Source organism: Emydura macquarii, unplaced genomic scaffold, assembly GCF_026122565.2.
Source record: "Emydura macquarii macquarii isolate MOO-44397 ecotype Brisbane River unplaced genomic scaffold, CSIRO-AGI_Emac_v2 contig_67, whole genome shotgun sequence".
Taxonomy (NCBI): Eukaryota; Metazoa; Chordata; order Testudines; family Chelidae; genus Emydura; species Emydura macquarii.
The window spans coordinates 2354856-2373771 of record NW_027130204.1 but is presented as its reverse complement, the minus strand read 5'-3'; the positions used below and the strand labels follow the sequence as shown (position 1 = coordinate 2373771).

The 18916-nt window shown below is 44.7% G+C and overlaps 1 protein-coding gene across 4 annotated transcripts in view; it reads right to left on the bottom strand.

The window, feature by feature from the left end:
• NDST2 (N-deacetylase and N-sulfotransferase 2) overlaps window positions 1-18916 on the bottom strand; it is a 189996-nt gene that overhangs the window by 55486 nt on the left and 115594 nt on the right. Inside the window, exons 1-2 of one of the 4 annotated variants that reach the window (XM_067537719.1) lie at window positions 15074-15135; window positions 4349-4452 (exon numbers count right to left, since the gene is read on the bottom strand). The exons of 1 other annotated variant lie outside the window; for it this stretch is intronic. The gene's annotated coding sequence lies outside the window, so the exon portion shown is untranslated. Of the gene's footprint in view, window positions 1-473; window positions 534-4348; window positions 4453-15073; window positions 15193-18916 lie in introns of those variants that run through there. 2 more of the 4 variants (XM_067537727.1, XM_067537736.1) reach the window with 2 other exon arrangements.

The window sequence follows — 18916 nt, the reverse complement described above, 5'->3', positions numbered from 1 at the left end:
TTATATCAGAATCCCTGTGCTGTTCAAGCGCCCTGTGAGCCACCAAGAGAAATATCTGAAGTCCATCAGATCCCTCCTTTTATCCAGCACATTTTAGAACCCAAATTTAACCCAGTAGCAAGCCAAGACACAGCAACAACCTATCAGCGAGCGGGCAAAGGCGGGGAGGAAAAGAGAGAGCAAACAAAGAGCCGTAATGACCATGGAATGTAGCAAACCAGTGGTTCCAGTGAGCTTGTGCCAGATACAGCTCAGCAGAGTCCACTTAGCAAATCACCTAATAGTTACTGTACCGCAGGCTCTCCATCCCCTCTCCTGCAGCAAGGCCTTTGCAGATGAAGATTTGTTAAATCAACAGCCAAATGCCAATGCACAAAAGAAAGCAAGAGACAAGCTCCCCTGTCCCTGCCAAAGTATAAACTACAATCAGATGTGAAACACTGCAAACAGGCAAACACTTTCAAACTCCCTACCTTTAAAAGGCAAAGTGAAGTGGGATCTCTTCATGGTGTCCAGGAAGCTTGGTCTGATAACTCTGACAGTCAGCAAGCCAAGGAAACACACCGAGAAAAAGGGGAAGTGAGGAAGAGCACAAGCACTAGAGCAAATCTTCACATAGGCACATAAGAAGCAAGCTGGTCCTTCCTGAAAAGGCAGCTGGGCTGCACAGCCGGCGGATGGTTGAACAGTCATTAACAGCAGTAGCTGTCTTCTCTTCCCTTGGAGTTGCCAAAAACCTCTCAGATCAGTTTGTGAACATGAGGATACTGGAATTTTACCCCCCCACCCCCCACACGTAAATAAATCTACACTGAAAGCGAGAGCATCACTGCTGAGCATGGTGTGCACCAGACACATATCAAGGAAGATGGGGTGAGCAAAGCAGGGTTCTACACAGAAGGTCCAACAACACAGCTCTCTTCTCCCCTCTCTTCCTCACTCTTATCTGAAAAGCTTGCACATTACTCTCTGAAATCCCAGAAGCAGGGACAGTGGTGTGCAGAGAGAGGCAGAGAGAAGTATGGTCCAGTGCTCAGGGAGTCATGGCACGCAGCTGTGTTGAGATGCTCCTGGGCATCTACTCACAGTAGAGCTTTGAACTCCGTGCGCACAGCACTGACGGGATCTGGCGGTGGATCAAAAGCATTGCTTGGGAGGCCAATAAACAAGCTTACCGTTGGTTCCTGCAGAGAAGCCCCCAGCCCGTCTGAGACAGCACAGCCTGGTGCTGCCCCACTGGAAACGAGTTCGCCTTTTGTTTCAACGGAGAGAGAATCAGGAAGAGGAGAACTAAACATGTGGTGTCAGGGAGAAGGACAGTATGAAAAGCCACATCAATAAGATAAGGAGCAAGGGAAAGACAGAGCCCACACTGACACAGCGCCTGACACTCCAGTACACACTGATATGTTGCTGGGGGAGTTTGTCTATTGAAGCTGTCACGTGTTTACAGCTGCTTTCCGATATGAAGCTGACAATGTGAAAAGTGCTAACCTAGGGAAATTTATTCATCAGTGGAAAATTACTCCTGTTACCACACTGTAGCTCACAGCTTCACCCTAACCAATACCTGTTTGATGAACAAAACTCATTAAAAGAACAATTTTTCTATATGACGTATGACCAACAAGCCTCTAGCCAAACATAATGAGGCCCTGCTACAGTAATCATGGGTACACCTTGTGCACCAAAAGGGAGAAACAAATATGAAAAAAAATCAATATCAGAATAAGTTCTGCACACATCAAATCTAACCGCGTTTCACAAAAGAACTGAGTCCGGTTAAACAGATCCATGATAGACTGATATATGAGGGGGTTCTTCCAAATTTTAAAATGGAATCAGAAATAAGAGTCTAGATCAATGCATTGGGAAGCAGGATACGCTAGAGGAAAGGGTGGTTATGACTACAGCAATGTATTCAGTGTTTTGAAGATGTAAAGCTCTGTGTATATGCTTAAAGTTTTATTCTGTGATAGGCAGAGCATCAGGGGAGAGGGGGTTTCAGACAGGACGACACACTGGCATAGCTCTCCAGAGAGGTTAGTTTAACAGCTAGCGACAGAGAGCACAGAACTAACACTTCGGTAATAAGACACTTAATGACAACTTACAATGAAGCGAAAACTGAAGAATGCAGAGAAAACAGGGATGTTATGGAAGGATATTAAAGGGAACATTACAGGACGCCTAAGTCTTATTGATCATGGGGCTGCATCCTCTGTTAGCCGCAGATGGCCCCTTTCAAGGCTTTTTCAATAGCTGTGTACACTGGTAGAATCAGAGCCACTCAGACCAGTTGGGACTGTTTGGGTCGCCCACTCTGACCCCTGCATTTTACAGGATGTCTCCCTGTTCTACACATACCAACATCTTGTATCTAAGTTGATCATCAGAAAGTGCAGTGATGGCAATTTGACCACCTCTGATGGGATTCTTTTCCACTTGCTCACTGTTGGCTAGGACAAAGAGCAACAGCCAGAAGGTAAATGAGGAAAAGTTTAGGTTATATACTAAGACCAGAGTATTTTGGGGGTTTTTTTTTAAATCAATCTGGACTGGGTTCCCTACTACTATATATTTTATTCTTTTCTTCCTGTTCTATGCTGGGCTGGGTGGTGTTTAATCTATGAGGTGGCTGCATTTCAGTGGCAATGAAGGTTAAGTGAGTCTTGTAAATATAGTCTGAAAAGCACATTGGAGTCATTCAGGAAGAAAAGTACTATCTGGGTTACGAAGATGTTCTTGCCAAGCCGTGGATCACTGACACTATGCCAATGATTTCAGGATGCACTCAAAGAATCAATCCCTCAAAAGGAACAAATATAATTTAAGAGGATATCCAGAACCTTTTAAAAAAATATGGGTTCCACAGGGAAAGTGAACACCGTTGTGCTCCAAGAGTTTTCACTAACACCATCACCACTAGGCAGTGTTGTTTTACTTTGAAAGTTGAGTAGCAGCAATAAAACCATTGAGAGAGACTTTCCTTTAAAGCTAATAGAAAAATGTTTCAATCTTTAGCTTCAAGCCACTGCTCCCATCTCCCAGTCAATGAATTACTTCCCTCCACGTTACTGTATGCAAAAACTTCGTGTTAAAATCTCTCAGCCCTGCATTAATTGCACAGAAGTCAGCAAATCCACTGCGAACATCTCCTGACTCCACAGAATTTAGGAATGATTTTCAGAAGAGCCAAGATTTACTCTGCTAGTTCTCTTTAAACTCCTGGGTCCTCTTCCCCCAGGCCTACAGAATTCTACAGATGCAGGTTTGTTGGATACTCGTTAACCATCTCTTTAATTCTATTCACTTGAGGAAGATTAGAGGAAGCTTTTAATGTTATTGTGTATCTGTTATAATGGCCAACTTTATGTTCAGTGCTGGAACTACCTGCTCTCCAAATCCTTCTCAAAAAGAGGCATGCTGGAAAAAAAGCCCCTTTCCCCAAAACAGTCACTTGGCTTGTCGCATACTTACTGCAAGTAAAGAAGAGTTTAGGTCAGCAACATCATCACCATTAAGCATCCATGGGTGGTTTCTCACTAAACCACCTCTTCATCTCCTTATCCAGCTTTAGACATCAGGACCATGCCAGCAGGTAGATACCAGGAAGTTCAAGAGAGACTTGTTCTGGAAGTTCCTGGGCTGTGGGGAAGCAGTTAGCTCTGCCTTCCCAGACTGCAGGCTCTATCCCAGTAAAGGCACGTTCCAACCCACATTCACTACAAGAAATGGGGCGCTCTCCCTTTCGGGGCTCGAAAATAAAGCCTGGGAAAAACATGGTGTGTGTTGCTACCACCACAATCACCACCTTGCCTACCCCACTCCTGAGACCACCTCCTCTGACAAATTCCACTGTCACAAAGAAAATAAGTTACAAGAAAACAGGATGGTGGGCTATACTTTACAGTGTCTACAACAGAACTGCTTGCTTTACTGGTATAGGAGTATAGTATACTAGGATGGACACTGCCACAGTTCAGGGAAACTGCACCTGTATTCCCCTCTCCATGGTCCCTTGAGGGTACCAACTCTAGGCTCCCAGTTCCTCAGTCACCATCTCTCTTGGGTAGAGACCTGTGTCTCCCCGCTTCTGACTGGGATTTTGCTCCATCTGCACAGTTCCCTTCCTACACTGTGATATTCCTGGCAAGCAAGACTGCCTCCCTAGTGCCTGCATCTGCTCTTTGCTTTCTATTTGAAGGCTATGAACAGCTGTAATTGCCAGCCGCTGTGGGTTCCCACACAATTTTTTATAAACAAGCACATTTATTCTTAAAGTGAAAGCATTACAAAGAAAACACATACAAATAATAAAAGTTCTTATACACGCACTGAAACTTACCAGAGGTCACCCATCTGTCTTACAGGGTCTCAGGAGGCCAATGTCCTTCCAACCCTTCCCAGGAAGAATTGGGCACCCCTTGGGCAGAAGGTCCTGTCCATTTCCTGGATCAGAAAAAAGGTCCTGAGTCAGTTTAAACTCAGGCCATTTATTCAAAAGTCCTTCCTTTGTCTGTCAGTCCCTGAAGAATCCAGTTTGAACTCATACATCTGAGAATCTCTAGGTGCTGGAACTTCTCTGGAGGTGTTACAATCTGACTGAATTTGCCTAATCACCCCCTACTCTTAATAATTCTTGGAGGAGATGTGGTCAGCCTCTCCCATGGAATTCCATACAGTCCTGGGCCCACGGTGATAGATAAAACTTATTACAGTGAGATCTCCTAAAGATATTGAAAGAAATTGCTATAGCGGTCATCGATGCAACAATGTCTACAAAGCTGAACTTGGTAGTCACCTCATAAACCATGCACCATGAGCAGAACAAGCTACGCCTGTGAAATCACAGCTTTGCCTGTATAACCGTGCCTGCTACACACAGGTCAGGAACCACACTTTTTCACACTCCTGATAGACATTGCTACGCCAGCAGCAGTCTGCAGGATAGACAGTCTTGGAAAGCTCAGATCTACAAAATAGGCCTTCCCTGCCACCCTCCAACGACCTCTGGCCTTGAGGGAGAGTTTTGATAAAGCAGGTACGTTAATCATTGCAGTGACAACTGAAGCAGGATCCCGTGCTGTACAATACATATGGGCAATATCTGGGAAGAGGAAGATAACCCTCAGGCTACGGCTACACTGCTGCCGTCAGATTGATTTCTCTGGATCGACTGAGCAGTCAGTGAAGACCCACTCAGTCGATCCAGAAATCAAAGTACTAAGGCTATGTCTACACTGCAGCATTAATTCGAATTAGCTTAATTCAAATTACAGAAAGCGATTTATAGAAAGCGCTGCAGACTGTCCACACTACAGTGTTTGTGCTGGTTTCTTGCGTCCACGCTGGCCAGCCTTAATTCGAATTAGAAAGCAGTGCAATGTGGGAAGCTATCCCACAGTGCAACTAACCATAGAGGCTGTTGTGACGAGTGTCATCATCCCAGGATGCAGCGCTGCTTCCCCCACCCGCGTCCCCCACCCCCAAACAAACAGGTAAAGGATTTTCATGCTGGTTTTTTACTCCCCCAATCGCCATTGCTGCAGGCACATGGAGCCAGTTGAACTATGCTCTCATTTTGACCGTGACAAATACATCACAGCTTATCCTGGATTACTTTTGAACTGTATGCATTTGCTTTTTATGCTCCCCCCCACCACCCGCTGTATATTGCTTGCCTTTGATTTTTCCCTTCACCAAATGAACCCCCCCCACCTGTATGCTGTTTGGCTTTTATGATCCCCCTATTACCCCCTGTATATTGCTTTCCTTTGATTTTGATTCTACAGGTGTCTGTAGAATGTAAGATAAATAACAAGGGAGTCAGTTAGTATATTAATACAGTGATACAAATGTTTCCATTTCACTGATGGAAAGCATGATATAATGTATCCACATGTAGCACTGTGAATAAACTCTTAAGAAAGTATCAATTTCCATGATTCCATGAAACAATGTAGCAAAGAATTTCCTCTCACTGCTGGCATTTAAAACGCATTCAGCACGTGGGGTGGGGGGTGAAATCTTTCAAAGGGACAAACTTTAAAGGGCTAAACTTTCAAAGGGACAAATCTTAAAGGGACAAACTGCAAAGGGCTTGCCGGGCAGTTAAAACGCATTCACCATGCCGGGAGAGGGGTGGGTGATGAAATCTTTCAAACTCTTAAAGAGACAAACTGCAAAGGGCTTGTTGTGTGTGTGTGGGGGGGTGATGCAGCTTGGATTTTAAACCCATTCACCACAGGAAATGAAGATTTAAATCTTCCCGAGGCTGCTTTGGGGGAGGGTACTGAAATGGGGCATCATGGGATACAGTCTGGAGGCCAATTAATTCGAATTAAGTCCCATTGCGTCCACACTCACACTAATGCAAATTAACTGATGCGCTTCAGGCGCTAATCCACTTGCAGAGGTGGTTTTATTAATTCGATTTTAAAGGCTCCTTAATTCGAATTAACAATGCGCAAGTGTAGACATGGGAGTAATTAATTCAAATTAAGGGACTTTAATTCGAATTAAACCACCAGTGTAGACCAGGCCTAAGACCACCTTCACAAGTGGCGTAGCGCTGCATCGACGGGAACACAGTTCCCGTTGGTGCAGAGCAGTGAAGACGGCGCGCAGAAGAGGAGCAGAGAAGTCGATGGGAGTTACGCAAGTTTTTTGCATAGCTTGCGTAACTCCCGTCGACTGCTGCCGAATCTCAGAGGTAAGTGTAGACAGGGTCTTTGTCCCCTTACAGGCGTAGTACTCCAGCCAAACAAAAGCCTCTCTCTACTCACTGTAGCAGTGACTTGGGAGCGTCATTGAGAACTATGGGGGAGCTGTGTTCATTCTGGAGGTGAAACCAGTTTAACCCTTACCTATCCTCTTCTCTCTGGCTACCAATACTGAGCTTTATCACTGAGAATTCCAGCTGACAACCTGGTCCAACAGTGAGTGTAGGGAAAGATGACGTTATGGGGCGCTGCAATGCACCACCCCAAGCAAAGACCATCTTTATACAAATCTGACTGTACTTTGCAGCAATGGCCCCAAACAATCCACCTGAAATGGCACCGTTGTCAGGCTGTTTTATTAAAGGTAAATAGAGTTCTGAGACCACCACAGCAGCTAACCCTGCATGCAGGCCCAGCTGGCAACTTCAGGGTTAATCAGCACAGAAGCAGCATCAAGGGAAATATGTTTGGGGTTAGTGGCCTTGTTTGTAGCTAATCCAATCCTAGTAAATTAAACAAAAGGGAGCAAAATCCCATCCTCCCAAGTCAATCTCTTAATAGATCTAGATTAAGACCTCAGCTTCATACCCCATGGAGTCCTGCTAATCCTCTCTCAGATGTCTGTGGCGTTAATTGGACTGTGCTAGCAACTTGTTTACATGGACTTTTAAATGACTTTAAATAAAGATGCAAACAGTGTCTTCCTGCCATGCCATGTCTCCTTCAGTGGGATGCCAGCGCACCAACCAGCTTCAAAGGCAAGACCACAATCCGCACTCTGGGATGGAACAGAGAGTAGCTTTGGGGACTGGCCGTAACATATGGAACATCTCTCTCTAAAGTCACTGGTTCCAATTCAGCCCAGGTAACTAGCGATTGTGATCACCCACCTGATGGCACAGTGGCATGTTCTTCTACACAGGACTGGTAGAGAATACAGGATATTTTGTGGAAATATATCCCCTTCCTTGCAAAGAGAATCAATCCCAACAACTAAACATCAGATGCTACTCAATTTAAAGTCAGAAGTGTTTGGCAGAGTCACTTGACACACAGCTTCATAATGAAAACCAGAGGAGTCAAGTGATTACTGACTTTTACACTTGTGAAGGGAACAGCTTGGAGGGGAAAATAAAGCAGAAGTTAAATAAAACCTTTTAAAGAGCACAGGCCACATCTAGACTTTGTCTTGAGGAGAGATTCCACCCAACTGTTGGAGCCAACGCTCTTCTCCATTGCAGCATACTTTAATGGAAAACTCTCCCCACTTACCTAAGAGAAAAATCATTAATACTACTTCTAGAAAGCAAGGTTAAAGGAGCAGGGTGAGGGAACAAAGTGGTGAAAGAGATCAAACAAACTACAAACAACACACCTGTGAGCTCTTTTTGTAAGAAAATTTTTTTTTCCGCTTCAGATTTAGGCCTTGTCTACATATGTATCTGGGGTGTAGGCAGGGCCTTAGAGGTTCTGGATTCAGCAGGCACCTGTTTATTTTCTTTCGAGTCTTTGACAAGTTTTCCACATTCAGCCTTGGACACTTTTACTGGTAATCCACTGTCTTCCCTGCCCAGGCCAGGACATCCAGCCAAGAGCAAATAGCAAGTCAAACAAAGGTTACAATAATCTGCCAAACAAAGTTGGGCATTGAATCTCTCTCTCTCTCATACACACACACACCAGTCCACTCTGTGCAAAGGACCCCATCCCTAACTCTTAATTGTTTTGCTAGATTTTACAGGTGAGAGGCAAGAACGAAGCCGGATCCAAGAAGGTTTGGCTGCAGCCAGTCACATAAACCTTGAGTAAGAAGTATGTCTCAGGGACTGCAGGTGGTGAAAACTCAAATACCTTCTGTCTGATGACAGACAGTGAGGAGCAAACCTGCTTGTATGTACATTTCTTTGGAAAAATACCAGCATCCACCACTGCTTTCTCTTAAGGTCGGTTCAATGTCTTCACCACATTCTCTGTGACAAATGCAGAATTAAGTTCATAAGCATAGGCTTAGTTTTGAAATTAAAAAACAAAATAAAACAAAAAACCCTATGAAGAACGATCCCCATTTCCAGATTTTACCTTGTTTGTCCTCAGCCATGTGCCACATATACACATTTTAGTCAAGGGCTTATAATCCTGGCTACCCAAACAGGAGCAAATATCTTCTGTTCTTTCTTTCAAGCACACTGCTTGGATTCTGCACAAAGACAAATCAATATCAGATTTCCTTGCACCTCCCCCATACTAAAAAGAGGAATCTGGTTCCTCCCCAGAAGTCAGAGACTTGGATTTCCTATTTACTTGCCTGGGACTTGCTTAAAGGAGGGGGAATCCCCTATCCTCTCTCCCAGCCTGAGGGGGAAATACGGGAGTGGGTGTTTTATCCCAAGGTTCTTTAATATTGTCTGTTTTTCTTGGTTCAAGGATTAATGGAGGAACCCAGTTTCCCTATCTAAATTCTCCCTTGAATGAAGGAAAACTGTCCCAATGACCACCCGGCCTTGGGAAGACGACAATTATATCCAATCATGCTTTAATGGCAAGACAAGCCACACAAGTATTGCCAAAGTGCAAACAAGATGGACCCTGAAAGTACACAGCAGAGGTAGGTACATTCCACACAATCCCAACAGGCTTGTTCTCTTTGTGTGACATTTTGGTAGATTTCCAGCTATACTGAATGTCTATGAGAATGTTGGGTGGAGAGTGTTTCACCAACGACAATAAGAGACAAACTCAATCATGATCTATTTGCTGTCTTGCGAACAAAGGAGAGAAAGCAGAGTGAATCTCTCTTTCATGGTACGTCTACACTGCAAAAAGTCCCCCATGGCAGTGAGTAGCAGAGCTCGGGTTAAGTGACTTGGGCTTGCACTACGGGGCTAAAAATAGCATGTAGCTGTTCCCGCTCGGGCTGACACTCACCGCTGTGGGTTGTGTTGTTTGCAGCACAGTCCCTCAGTCACGTACTGAACAGGGAATGACGGGACTAGGGATGCAGAGACTCCCAACAGAACAAAGAACAGAGGCATGGATGTGAAGATGAAGAGGGCCAATTTAAGAGGCTCAGATTCCTAAAGAAACACCTCTTTCCCGTTCTCAGGTCAAGTTACAAGTAACCCATCTCACCCCCCTTTGGACTAGAGGACCTATCTGATGGGCAACTGTCACTCCTGAGCCAGGAGGATCATGTGCTAAGCACTGAAACGCCCTCTCTCCCCGCCACTGACCAGGCTGTTACAGGTATCACGTCACTCGTTAGTACTTGTGTTGGGGGGGGAGTGACAGGATACAGAGCAGGCGGATAATTTTTCCATTTGTACCATCTGTGCTGCTGAGATAGGGGCTGTGGTGCAGTGGCTGTGGCAAGATGCAATCAGGGGACACAAGATCACTCATCATGCGCGGGTTCTTCTTACGGGCCTCACAAATATCCCTAATCTGCCTCTGATGATGTCCCAGCCTGTAAGAATGGTGCTGGGACAGATCTTTGCAGCGTGGCAAGAGCATAATGGGCAGAGCTCAATGCCTCAGTCAGTATTCCAAGCACCAGTGCAGAAACTGTAATTTGAAGAGCGGAATAGACTTTTCAAAACATGTGGGTGAGCTGTGACCTGCACAAGTACCAAAATTTAGTTTTCATACCGTGCAAAAAGGTGAAAGGAGGAAGAAGCCTGCATTATGTTCAGATGAGGAGAGAAAACTGTCTTACCTGTAACTGTGTGTCACCCTTCTGCTTCCCCATCTCACAACAGAAAGTACTCTCATAATGATGGAGTAACAAATACTCTATTATTTATTATTTATGTTATCATAGCATCAAGGAGCATCTCAAAGCATAGGGCAAAAAGGGTGAGGAGGGTCACATAACAGGCATTCAGACTACTCACTGATATATTTAAGAGAGGATGCTGCTGATAGGCCATTTTGCAGGCAGGACCCCCACCTTTGGAATTCATTTCCTCCCTTCGTTCAACAGAGTTCAGATTTGTTAACTTCCCAGAAAAGCCGCAGCACCCATTTGGAGGTGACCCAAGTTAACAGGGTGAGATATATAATGGGTTTAGTTGTGGATACCATGGGGATAGCTAGCTTAAGATATTGGGCACAAGCAAACAATATGCATTTTAGTACAACTAAATGTAAATGTATGCATCTGGGAACAAAGAATGTCGGCCATACTTACAGGCCAGGGGACTCTATCCCTGGACGCAGTGACTCTGAAAAAGATTTGGGCATCATGGTGGATAATCAGCTGAACATAAGCTCCCAGTGTGAAATTGGCCAAAATAGCTAATGCAATCCTGGGATCAGTAGAGGAATCTTGATTAGGAGTACAGAGGTTATTGTACCTGTGTATTTGGCACTGATGTGACAGCTGCTGGAATACTGTGTCCAGTTCTGGTGCCTTCAGTTCAAGGAGGATGATGATAAATTGGAGAGAGTTCAGAGAAGAGCCACAAGAATGATTAAAGGAATAAAAAAACCACACCTTATAGTGATAGTCTAAAGGAGCTCAATCTAGTCATCTTAACATAGAGAAGGTTAAGGGTGACTTGATTACAGTCTAAATACCTACATGGAGAGCAAGTACTTAATAATGGGCTCTTCAATCTAGTAGAAAGAGGTATAACATGATCCAATGGGTGGAAGTTGAAGCTAGACAAATTCAGGCTGGAAATAAGGTGCAAATTTTTACTGGTGAGAGTAATTAACCATTGGAACAAGTTACTAAGGGTCATGGTGGATTCTTCATCACTGACAATTTTTAAATCCAGACTTGATCTTTTTCTAAAAGCTCTGCTCTAAGAATTATCTTGGGGCAGTTCTCCAGCCTGTGTTACACAGGAGGTCTGGCTAGATCATCACAATGCTCCCTTCTGGCCTTGGAATTTATTGTTTTTCTTTAATTTCTGAAGTGCTTAAAGTTTGCAATAGATTTATTTAGTTCAGTTTATCAGTACCTTCCAGGATTGGACATTCCCAGAAGAGTGTCCTGAATCATAATGGGCAAAACCCACCATTTTGTAGCTTGCCTAACCTGTAGCGCTTCAATCCAATAAACCAATTAAGATGCTCAAGACCTGGTTTTGCCCAAGTAATAGTAGTTACCTCTGAGTATGAATGCAGCATGTCATCATGAAGAAACACCATTATACCGGTCTAAAATAATGTTGGGGGCACTGCAATGGTCCTGCAGGACATGGGATCTCTCTAGTGAGATTAGGACAATCACACAAAATTCAGGACAGGTGGCTACCATATGCCACCTCAGACAAAGAGGGGGAAGAACCAGTGGTTGCTAGATGTATATTGAGTTCACCTGTTTACTAGAACCAGCAGGAAGAACAAAGCAAGAAACACAGACAAGAGCTGGAGATGGGCAAAATACAACAGAAGTGTGAAGTGGACGGGCCTGCCCCTTTATTCCAACTATGATTAACTGCTCTTTTGCCTTCCCAACAGGAGACCCAGTCTGACAGTGCAGAATAGAGCCGAGTGACTGCACTGGAAAGCACAAGAAAGCAAGGACTGCCAAGGTTGCTGTAAAATAAGGTTTTGGCATTTTGTATTAGTTTTTTGGCTAATCATTGTAACCGTGGAGTGCTGTGAGTCTACATTTCCCCCTGCAGAACATGTGTAGAATGGAAGTGGTTCCCAACCTGCTACTATAGGGGGGTCTGCGGAAAAGAAAAATAACATCCTCACCAAAGAAATTTACAATTTCAAATAAAAAATAATTTCATATAGTTTCTAAACACCTACTACTGTAATTTATTTTACAACTAGTAGAATGTGGTGGTCCATGAAATATTTGGCGGTTGAAAAGGGGTCTGCATATGTGAAAAGGTTGGGAACTGCTGGATAGATTAAAGCATTGTTAACCAAAATAACAACAACAAAAAAGCAGTTGATCTTACATGTGCTTAGCACAGGCAAAGCCTAGATCAACAGTGGTCCATTGACAAATCAGTAAAGACAAAACACAACTAACAACTTGTAAAGTCTCTTCTTCCCCATGCATGCAAATGGATTCTGCATTTGCAATCCGGCTGTACTCTTCAGCACAGCGCTATGATGACTGTTTCCTACTGTTATATTTAAGGCAGTTGCTTTTTTCCCCCCTCTGCTTTGTAATTAAATATAGTGATTTAGGATAGCCCTTATTTTCCACAGCAGCTTTCCTTTAACCCTTGACTTTTGATACCATGTGAAAAATATATCCACTCTATCCCTCTCAACAGAATCATAGATTAGGGTTGGAAGGGACCTCAGGAGGTATCTAATCCACCCCCTGCTCAAAGCAAGACCAACACCAACTAAATCATCCCAGACAAGGCTTTGTCAAGCCGCACCTTAAAAACCTCTAAGGATGGAGATTCCACCACCTCCTTAGGTAACCCATTCCAGTGCTTCACCACCCTCATAGGGAACTTTTTTCCCTAATATCCAACCTAGACTTCCCCCATTGCAACTTGAGACCATTGCTCCTAGTTCTGTCATCTGCTACCACTGAGAACAGCCTAGCTCCATCCTCCCTGGAACCCCCTTTCAGGTAGTTGAAGGCTGCGATCAAATCCCCCCTTATTCTTCTCTTCTGCAGACTAAACAAACCCAGTTCCCTCAGCCTCTCCTCATAAGTCTTGTGCTTCAGCCTTCTAATCATTTCTGTTGCCCTCCTCTGGACTCTCTCCAATTTGTCTACATCCTTCCTGTAGCTGGGGGGTCCAAAACTGGGTACAGTATTCCAAACGTGGCCTCACCAGTGCTGAAGAGAGGGGAATAAACACTTCCCTTGATCTGCTGGCAATGGTCCTACTAATGCAGCCCAATATGCCATTACCCTGCTCTCTCCCCAATCCCGCCAGCCTTTGGAGTCAATGAAGAGAATGGTGTCATAATGGAAAATTATCTACCTAGCTCCAGAATCAGCAATACCAAAACCGCAAGGAGAACAGTTCCCTTCCTGCAGCTGGTCTTCCAGTGATGTGCAGACATGGTTAGGTATGCAGCACTTCACTAATGACCTCTTTATTCCCGGTCTCATTGCAAACACACACTTTCTTATATATGAATGTAGTGCAAAAAATATTTATGGAATCACAGACTTCTGTAAACCAGAAAGGAGGCCTAATGGGTCACCCTGCCCGCCCCCCCCCATCACAGACTCAGTACAGCTTATTCACATGGTTGTGTTGGGATTTGCAAAAGGAACCCTGATTCTGCCACCAGTCCCCATCACCTAGAAATTCATTGCTAGCTGCTACCCAGTTCAAGTTTCTTCTTTCCCCTTACTAGTCCCTGCAGATTATTCATGTACAGCTGACAGTAACACATATCAAAGGAGTACAGAAGTCCCACGATTACCATCTGAACACCACTGTGCACCATCTGAACACTGCTGTGTGCACTTAGTGCTTGCCTGATATCATACAGTGTGTGGGCCTTGCCTTTCTCCTGTATCTGCAGAATTCCTGGAGGAGGATACCCTGGGGCTACTTTCCAAATGGATTAAAAGACTTTCTTTAACCACAACACTTCCCCCTCCACTCCACTTTTTGTACACTGAAACTCAGCAGTAAACACCAGCCACATGCCAGCCTACTCATGTCTCACTTCAGCCCAGTCTAATTGAATACATTGGACCGGAACAGCATTATTCTGTAGCCCCCTTTGTTTCCCTCTAATTTTCAGTGGCGCTGAAGCTGTTGGGCTCATCTAAAGCAATTTGAGAGACCCTTAGAGCTGAGAACACTCATTATGCACTCTGATGGAAAGGCACTTCATCCAGGAGCCTCTGGCACAGACAGAAGACAAAATCACCTCTACAATATCCAGGCACAGGAGCTAGGAACCTTTTCAGAGAGACACAGCTTTGTGATTCTTGTTATGAACAGAACACAGAAGGATATTGACCAGCACTGCCCAGAGTTCTGCACAGAAGATTTGCACTCATTAATTCCATTGGAATAAAACAATGTTTAGTAACAAGTAAAGAGCCTTCCCTCGATACCCAACACCCACCTCGCCCAGGAGCTGTCTCAGAAATTCCCTTCTCACCCCATCTACCTCTCTTCCCACCACGCACTGACAACAGAGCCACTCAGGGCAAACAATGTGAAACTGTTTCCTCTCTAAGCCATTCTGTATAACAGAACCACTTCCAAGTGCACCTTTTAATTCTTTATTGGCTCGATACAAGTCCAACCCTCAAACTGTTTCCCTATTTTGACATGAAAACATTTAAGAATTGGAATTCAGACTGACCTTATCTTATTCCCCTAATCAAACCTGGTGGTGTCAGCATAGAGCGAGTCAAAAGACCCCCCCCTCTCCCCCACACCCACCTCAAGTCAGTCTGAAGAAGGGAGCTGCTCCTTGGATTTTGCTCTTTCACAAACAATTTTCTCTTTTAAATGAAATCAGAGAAACAAGGTTTTAAAGGGAACTCCTCTCTTCCTTCCCTGAAGTCAGCGCTCAACAGCGTTTGTAAATATTTGCTTAAGAGGAGCACCTTTGCTCTCCAGAGGCAGGGTAATAATTACACTACAGTAACCTGTTATGAGGACAGAATGAGGCAGTGACAAGTCTCGCTGGCACCGGACAGGCTACCCAGATGGTGAAGTACAGCTGCACTTCAGTGGGCAGCATTGTGGAAAAGAGAGTGAGAACAGACGGAGGAGGAGCTGAGAAATGACAAACGCTGAAGAAACAAGGGACCCGAGCTCAGAAGGAAAATACAAAGAACAAAGGGAGCATTGGGGTGTGGGAGGAATGTGCTGTGAGCTAAGAGGCGGGCAGAGAGACTGGGAAAAGCTAAGAATTTTAATGGGATTTCTCACCTTCTGCCTATTAAATACACTGCTACCTTTGACATGGTCAGTAAAGCAATAGTCAAGGCCCCACTCTTTATTTTAGCCACACCTAATTCAGTTCAATAGGTTTTCTTGTCATGACAAGCAAAAAAAGTGTGGATGAAGTGTAAGAAAGCGCGGTATGATATCTATCAGGGCAGGTGTGACCACCCAGATCAGGTTACACCCCTTCTCCACCTGATTACCAGGCCACTTTTCAAACAGACGAAGATGAAAACAGGCTGTACTATGAAGTTAATTTAATCTCTGGAAATTTCTGTGCATGATAAAGGGGTGGTCAAGGAGAAAACACTTGACAGAGGCTATGTTCACACTACACCTTATGGGGGTGTAAGTTATGTCGCTCAGGGGTGTGAATAAGCCACTCCCCGAGCGATGTAAGTTGCACCAACCTAAGTGCCAAGTGTGGACAATGCTAGGTCAGTGGGAGCGACATAACTACGGGCTCTGGAGTAGTTAAGCCGATATGGAGGCACTGATTCCAGACTAAAACAGAAGCTCTGCCCTTGGGGTATTAAATAAATGTTAATATCTCTAAAGCCAATTAGTAAACAAATAAGCAATCAGAACAAGCACCTCTAACTTCCCTAGCCTAGATCTTGCCTTCTGCATTTCTGTGCAGCATGTTTCCGGAAACAGCACGAGAGCCCTCCCTATAACCATAAATAACAGCGTTAAAATTTATACTGCAGGAGTGACAAGAGGCCTCAAGCACGTCAGGGCCCTTTGTACAAGGCACTGTATGTGTGTACAGTAAATGACAATCCCTGACTCAAAGAGAGGAGGATTCATCAAAGGCCTCCTAATTTATGTGGATAACAAGAACATGCACAGTTCCAACAGCCAGGAGTTTGTTGGGAAAGAGTTTTCTGCATGGGATATACACAGTCCTGCTTTAGCACCGACGTCAGCCTCCAATTAACGGGCGTGCCAAACAGCCCACCGCAGGAGTTCTTGTACCTTCCTCTCAAGCACCTGGTATTGGCCTCCTTAGAGGCATGATGACTGGATGGATCCCCCATGTGATCCAGTCTGGCACATCTTGTGCTCAACGTACAACCACCATTTTAAAAAGCTGATATGAGAGGAATCAAACTCCCAGTCTGTGTAGGAGCCTAGGAGAGTCAGCCAGCAGCCAAGACACCACCGGCATGCTTCGGGGTGGATCACAGACGCAGATCACAAATGACACACATTGAGAGAAGCATGGGCTGTGATTACAGTTTATTTTTCAACTTTTTAAAATGTGATGCTCCAGCATGTACAAAAGCTAAAACAAAACTCATTAACAATGCAAATGGCCTCTTTCCCCTAATGCAGGTCACAACTCCCTTCTCACCCTGTCCCCCATAGTCTTTCAAGACAACTCGATACAACACACCTTCCTTCCTTCCCATCTCCCCCCAGGAGATGTCCAGAAGATGGAAAGTGGGTCTGCAAGAGGGACTCACATGTGGCCACTGCAGGGGCTGCGGGGATGAGCACAGGAAGCTTGAACCATGCACAGGGGGCCATGTCAAAGAGGTATGTAAGGAATTACATGAGAAGCTGACAAACAGGTAGACAAAGTTGGGAAGACATGCAGAGTAGAGGTGAAAGGGGCAACGTGAAGCTTGACGAAGCTGGACAAATGGGGAGGGGCAGAGTTACGTAGAGCTTGGAAGATGGTGAGAAGAAGCTGAAAAGCGATGTGATAGCTAATGGGCAGCCAGTGACAAGCTTCAGAGAGGAGTGACGTGATGAAACGGATGGGTTAGGTCACCGCTGGAATACTCTCAGGCCAGGTCTACACTACAGATGCTATAGCAGCATTTTTCCATTGTCCTAGTTGCATTTACATTGGGTGTCAGGTCGGCCTATCGATGGCATTCAGGGATGTGAATTTTTTTCATACCCCTTAACACCATACTACCTCAACTTAAGTTTTCAGTGTGGACCAGGCCTCAAAGCTGATCAAACCTGGCACTTCCTGTAAAATTTCCCTCTTAATGAGTTTTCTGACTAAGTATGCCCTCAGGAGCACCGAAAGATTACATTCTGCCATGCTTCCTGCTGAGAATTGAGTTGACTCTCAGATAAATTGTCTACTGTGGTTCCCTTGCCCCCCACTCTCGATGTGCTCATCTGCTTGGTGTTAAGCTGTGAGCAGGGCCCATCCTGTGGAAGTGTTTGGAAAGCCCCTAGCCTATCATCTAGTCAGTACTACCAGAAATAATAGCAGCAGCTAGACAACAGCTTCCAAACTGTCAGCAGAGTAATCAGCAATGCATTCCCTCCTGGAAGCACCAGAGAGTTCACCAGTGTAACAGCAACAAGAAGAAGACACCTGCCCAGCGCACATTTTGATAAGTCACTTTGGAAAGATGGTAAATACTGCCCTTAACCCTGCCATTAACAACCTCGCTTCTTGTGTTTGTGTTCAGTTATAAATTCAATAGCACAAACAACAGAGTCAAAGAGCTCTTGCAGTTAATAGCAACCTGGCCACGTAGCCTGTTCCAATCAGAAGCTCAAAGGTTCTTCTGTTAGTCAGGAGGAATGTAGGGTGGGCACTTGAGAAAGAATGGCCCTATGGATTTGTATTACCTAGGGATTTTTTTTAAAAACATTAGTCACACCGGAAAGAAGTTTCACTTTTAATGTTGCTCCAGCAAAGAGGCAAAACCAGAGATGTTTTGGGAAGTGTGTATGGCTTATCTGAGGGTATGTCTACATTGATGGCGGCAAAGTCGCCACTGTCAGATCGACCTTTCTGGATCGATTGAGCAGTCAGTGAAGACCCGCTCAATTGATCCAGAAGTTGATGCAGTAAATCCATCCCCTCCAGTGACGCAGTGCAGTGAAGATGCCGCACAGAAGGGAAGCACAGCTGTCAACGGGACTTACTCCCGTCGACTGCCGCTGAATTGTCAGGTAAGTGTAGACCAGGGCTGAGACTGCGTGTGTGGTCCTAACAGTGTAGCCTTCCACCACTATGATACAAATAGCTTTCCTGAAATCTAGACGGGGGCTATGTTTTTCTAGGTACAGAGATCTTAATATTTACACAGATCAAATACAACAGGGTCCACCTGGCCCACAGAGCAGATTTCACATGGAAGCCCCAGTGCAGGTAGCTGTTCCGAGAAGAATTTTATCCTCAGTCTGGACAAGCAGCCTAAATAAAACTAGAGAGGTAACAATGCTACTTTGTACAGTCCGGCAGCAACTGCACCAGAAAAACAAAGAACACTTCTGGCCTCCCCAGTTTAAGGAGGATATAAAAAATAAACAGATGGATAATAAAAATAGACAAGGGTTAGAGGATAAGACACA